Here is a 6,000-nt window from a genome sequence, read left to right as displayed (position 1 = left end):
TGAGACTCTGTCTCCAAAAAAAAAAGCTCTAATAGTGTTCTGAGGTTTGGACCTGTAGTATATTTGTATCAATGCTGTCTGTAAAGCCTATGGCTATTTGCAGAACCTCCAGTTGCTTGAAAATTGCAGGTGATTACAGCAGAACTTGTCAGTTTTTGCAAAAAAAACCCCAAACAAACAAAAAAAAAGCCATTCACAGATTCCACAGTTGTTTGGAGAGCCCTCGCTATTTGCAGAGCTTCTGGTGTACAATTGTCTTGAAATTTCTAAATTATCATTTAAAATTGTAAATGTTTGCAAAACATTTACACAGCTGTTTGCAAAACTAGCAGGTGTTTCCAGAGCCTTGCTTGGGTGAAAGACAAACCAAGGCACTTCCCAGTCAGCAAAAGAGAAGGAGGTTAGGTCTTTTCACAGAGAGGATGATGGGTACTCAGGATTTGTCTTACGTGGGCAACTGGGCAGAATGCCAAGTAGGGAATGAGGCGGATGCTCATAGAGACGGCGGCTGCGTGCGGAGCTCTCCACTGTTGCCACATGCCACAGTGGTTTGCAAAGCCTGTTGAAGGTGATCGGTATGCCTGGTGAATGTTTGACTTCTAGCTGGGCTTTTCTCCCTGAGCTAACAATGGGCATGTCTTGAGTACAGAATATGTGTTCAGGGTGGTGCCAAGAGATTTAAAGGACACAGAAGTATCAGAAAGACCTTGCCTGCAGGACATTTTTCCATGCAGTTGGAGAACAAACATGGAGCACGCGGGGGTCCTGAGAACAGTCCGTGCAGGTGCACAGAGTGTGGAGGGTATGAGCTTCCCAGGGCAGCAGCCCCCTGGGTCCTTCAGCTCCTTCTCCACACATCTGAGCAGGACCGCCCCACTTCATGCAGGCCCTTCCTGTGCTATGCTCCATCGCCACGCACAGCCACAGCCTTCAAGATGCTCCCCATCCCCTGCATCACACTACATTATGCAACAGCAGCTGACCTTCCCTTCCCACATTAAAGCCTCTTTCTCTAAGCATGAGATTCTAGCTAACCATCAAGGAAAAAAGGGAATTGAAAAACAAATTTGCAACAAGTTCTTGGCCACTGGGAAGTGTTGCCATGGAGGGCACATTTACATTTTGATATAAGAACCTGGAGGCAGCCAGGGCGCTCCGATGGTGATGGCGGTGAGAACCAGACACAGTGGCCTGCAGCAAGAATGAATGGTGCATGGCCACCCTGGCTGCCTGGGGGAGGGCCTACCCCACCTTTGGGTCACAGCTGGAGTCTGACTGAATCTTTGTTAATTGAATTCTCTTTTCCCAGTGACTCACAGGCCCATTGCAGAGCAAGGACGCGCCTGGAATGACAAGTGGTTCCAGTCTAGGCATAAGCTGAAGAACTACTCAGTAGGTTCGAGCCAAGAGCTTCTTGCTGAACAGAACAGCCTGATTCCAGCTCAATCTGCCTCTCTTCGAGTTCTTGTGTGTTTGTTTTCTTAAACTTCAGGTACATGTAATTCATGGCTGTTTCAGTTCCAATCCTCCCTTCAGGGGGTTAGTCCAGTTCTTCCTAGTTTCTGTCTCATCCCTGGGACTGGTTTGCATCGTGTCTCAGAGAATCTTCCTCTTCCACTCCCAGAGCTCTGAAGAAAGGCACAGCTGCCAACTTCTTGGGCTTTCCAAACTGGGAGCAGGAGTGAGGCAGTGTGATCCACTTGGGAGAAGACAAGCACCACTGGGTGCCGTGACCCCCAAATCTGTCCTTTCTGATTTCTGAATTCCTGGTCCTCTATTCCCACTGCCACATGGGTTTCTTCACCCAGCTGTGCCCAGAGCACCTCACACCTAGCAGGCCTGAGGCGCACTCATTTTCTTTGTCCCACTGCTGTGCTCTCCCTGCCTCATTCCCTACTTGGCAATCTGCCCAGTTGCCCAGGTAAGAGGGGTCCTATCTCTCTGAGTCCTGATCATTCTACCTGTGAAAGAATCCTAACTCGTCCTCTTCTGCTGACTGTGAGGTCTCCCTCTGTCTTTTACCCAGACAGGGTAGCAGTCTCCTTCCCGCTGTTGTCCCCAGCCCTTTCTCCAACTCCGGCCCCCGGGATCATCATCCAGTCAGTCCACAAATATTTATGGAGCACTAGAATTTGTCCGTCATTAGACATACTGCAGTGAGCAAGATAGACACAGGCCATGCTTCAAAGAGCTTTTAGTCAGTAGAGCCTTTCTGTTAGTACCTGTCTGGAAAGGATGCCTCTCTGTGGCCAGTGCAGTGGCTCACACCTGTAATCCTAGCACTTTGGGAGGCCAAGGCAGGTGGATTGCTTGAGCTTAGGAGTTCAAGAGCAGCTTGAGCAAGAGTGAGTCCCTATCTCTACTAAAAATAAAAAATCTAGCCATGTGTGGCAGGTGCCTGTAGTCCCAGCTACTCAGAAAAGAGAATCACTTGAGCCCAAGAGTTCGAGGTTGCTGTGAGCTATGATGCCACAGGACTCTACCCAGGGCAACAAAGTGAAACTCTGTCTCAAAGCAAACAAACAAACAAAAAGGACGCTCTCTACAGTGTTTGGTTTTTAATACACAGACGACAGATGTTTATTGAGAAAACACTAGAAAATTCACATAAGTATAACCAAAGGTAAAAAAATCCTCAGTCATTCCTACCACTCTCTCTGCTCTCTACACTCTCTCACCAAAAAGAAATGGTTAACCTTTTGGTGTCTTTCTGGACATTTTTCCTTTTCTTATTTGAATGTTTTGAGACACTACTTCTCACCCCTAATTTTTATTTACTATTTATTCAGCAAGTGTTTTCCTCTGAAGTTTTTTAAATTGACAAATAAAAACTATACATATTTATGGTGTAAAACGCCCTGTTTTGAAATACATTAACATGGTGGAACAGCTGAATCAAGATCATTAACTTAGGCACTCTCTTCTACACTTGTGATGTATTTGTGGGGAGAACACTTCAAATCTACTCTCTTAGCAATGTTCAAATATACAAGGCATTGTTACCTAACTAGAGTCAGCAAATACCTGTTAGTGGGCACCAAGATATGCCAAGCCTGGGGTGGATGCTGGGGGTATAGAGATGGATAATCCGATGGAGGAGGCAGATATTAACCAAAGAACCACACCAACATGTGGTTCGCACCGTGGTGTTCCTCATGAAGCACAGGGGTGTAGGGAAGCAGGAGCACATGTGCTAGGGCCATGGGAACTCAGGGCAGTCAGGGAAGCTTCTCCACGCGGGAATCAGCTTTGCTAAGCTGAAGGGGCAGAGGGCCAAGTGTTGGGGCCATGAAAACTGAACCTGCAAAGCTGAGCTGACTTACCCATTAGTTGCAGTAGGTATGTGTCCAGAGCCTATTGTATGAAAAGGAGCTCATGAAAATAGTTGAATTTCTTTAAATTCATAAGGAAAGCAATGAACTTTTAGGTCAAAGAAGATGCTTTATTGGGGTACATGGCACACCTCCTGGGTGAGGGGCACAACTACAATGGGGACTTTGCCTAACAAATGCAAATGATGTAACCTAATTGTAACCTCATATTAATCTGAAATGTAAAAAATGCTTTATTATATAATATGCATGTATTAGTCTTTATAGTAACATATTCATTAAATATACTTTATGGATGAAGGCAAGTGTACCTGGGGCCCATGAAAGTCATAATGTGGCCATGGTCTGCAGGTGGGGGTGATGTAGAGGACAGCAGGAGATGTGGCTGCAGGAGCTGAACTTGGAGGCCATGGTATGAGACTTTATCCTATGAGCAGCAAGAAAAGAGAGGACTGACAAACATTTTATTCAGTTTCTTAAAAAAAAAAAAGGTCTTTGCTCGGCGCCTATAGCTCAAGCAGCTAAGGCCCCAGCCACATACACCAGAGCTGGCAGGTTCGAATCCAGCCTGGGCCTGCCAAACAACAATGACAACTACAACCAAAAAATAGCCAGGAGTTAAGGCAGGCACCTGTAGTCCCAGTTACTTGGGAGGCTGAGGCAAGAGAATTGCTTAAGCCCAGGAGTTGGAGGTTGCTGTGAGCTGCGATGCCACAGCACTCTATCCAGGGCAACAGCTTGAGGCTCTGTCTCATAAAAAAAAGTCTTAAAAAAAAAAACATAATACCAGCTGGGCATATGATGGCTCATCCTGTAACCATGTCGCCTTGCTAGGCCAAGGTGAGAGGATCACTTGAGGTCAGCCTGAACAACATAGTGAAAACCTGTATCTTCAAAAAAAATTTTTTTTTAATTAGCCAGGTGTGATGGTGTCTACCTATAGTCCCAGCTATTCAGCAGGCCGAGGTGAAAGGATCCCTTGAACCCAGGAGACTGAGGTTACAATGAACTATGATCCCACCACTGTACTCCAACCTGAGTGGCAGAGCAGAGACCTTGTCTCTAAAAATAATAATAAAAACCACAGTACCCCAATATACTTTAAAAGTATTAATATCTGGGAGCAAATAGCAGTGATGGTTGTACAGCATTATGAATGCACTTAATTGTTACTGAATTGCATGCTTACAAATGGTTAATATGGTAAAATTTTTTATGTTTATTGTGCCATAAATTTTTAAAAAGACAGTAAAGAAAAATTACAAAATTCCTTAATGTCAAATATCCATTGGTATTCACATTTCCAATTGTCTCATATATGTAACAAATTGTTAAGCTGTTTTATTTTTGTTTTTTGCTGTTTGTTTAAATCAAGAGTCAAATAAGGTCCACAAGTGTGATTGCTCTCTTTTAAGTGTCTTATAGTCTATAGGTTTCTGCACAATCTTATTTCCTCTCCTTTTTTTTTCTTGTTATTTATTTGGTTTTGGTTTGGGTTTGAGACTGAGTCTTACTCTCTTGCCCAGGCTAACGTGCTCTGGTATCAACCTAGCTCATAGCAACCTCAAACTCCTGGGATCAACCAATCCTCCTACCTCAGGCTCCCGAGTAGCTGGGACTAGAGATATGTGCCACTACACCTGGCTCATTTTTCTATTTTTAATAGAGACGGGGTCTACTCTTGCTCAGGCTGGTCTCAAACTCCTGAACTCAGGCGATCCTCACGCCTCAGCCTCCCAGAGTGCTAGGATTACGGGCGTGACCACCGTGCTTGGCCTATTTATTGACTAAACAGATTGTTTGACCTACATGTTGTTGATTACATCTCTGTGGCATGGTTTAACATTTTCCTCTGTTCCGCATATTTCCTAGGAATCCGTTGTTGCATCCAGAGACTTGATGGTATTCAACTATAGCGAGGGCAGGTTTAGAAGTCTGCCTTTTCTCTTCTCTGGGGATGCTGAGCCACCAATGGCCCCAAGTAGAGAGAGAGAGAATGTGGGAGGCTTGGGCAGACATAGGGTCTTCCTGTCCCATCCAGGGTGGATGGCCAGCAGAGGAAGGGGCAGTGGTAGCCCCTGGGTTTACTGTCCACCATCTCTGAGCACTGGCAGGAATTCCTGTACAGCATGCTACCCTTGGCAGCTGAGCTTTCCTTGTGCCTTAGGTTTTTAGTGTTGGAATCAGCAGCAAGGCTGGCTGTGTTGGGCCCCTGTAGGTAAAGACCTGGCTGGAGAGGAGCACAGGACGGGGTGCTTGAAGAGCACTGTGCTCAGGGTGGGGCCTCCCTCTGTCTGAGGCTCTTCAGTAAGACCAACCTGGTCTTAATCCTGGATTCCTCCTGTACCAGACAGAGCAAGTTCCTTACCCTCCCTGAGCCTCAGTTTTCTCATGTGTAAAATGGGGATAATTACAAGGTCTGTCTGGGAGGGTGACCTTGAGGTTGAATGCAGGAATGTTGTAAAGCTCTGAGCTCAGCACCTGGCACAGGGAAGCCTGCAGTAAGGGTGACTTAGATCATGATATTGCTTATAACTGGTTCCTTCCTTGGTGGTGAGAGTCAATGAGCAAGACCATTCCCCCCAATATGGTTGCCTTTAGTAAGGAAGGTCCTGGCGCTAGACTTTAATCAATGGTTATTTTCCAGACAGGGCCAGCTTGGGTCCCT

Source organism: Otolemur garnettii, unplaced genomic scaffold, assembly GCF_000181295.1.
Source record: "Otolemur garnettii isolate 467f Iridium unplaced genomic scaffold, OtoGar3 scaffold00031, whole genome shotgun sequence".
NCBI lineage: Eukaryota > Metazoa > Chordata > Mammalia > Primates > Galagidae > Otolemur > Otolemur garnettii.
Note: the sequence above shows the minus strand (reverse complement) of the source record.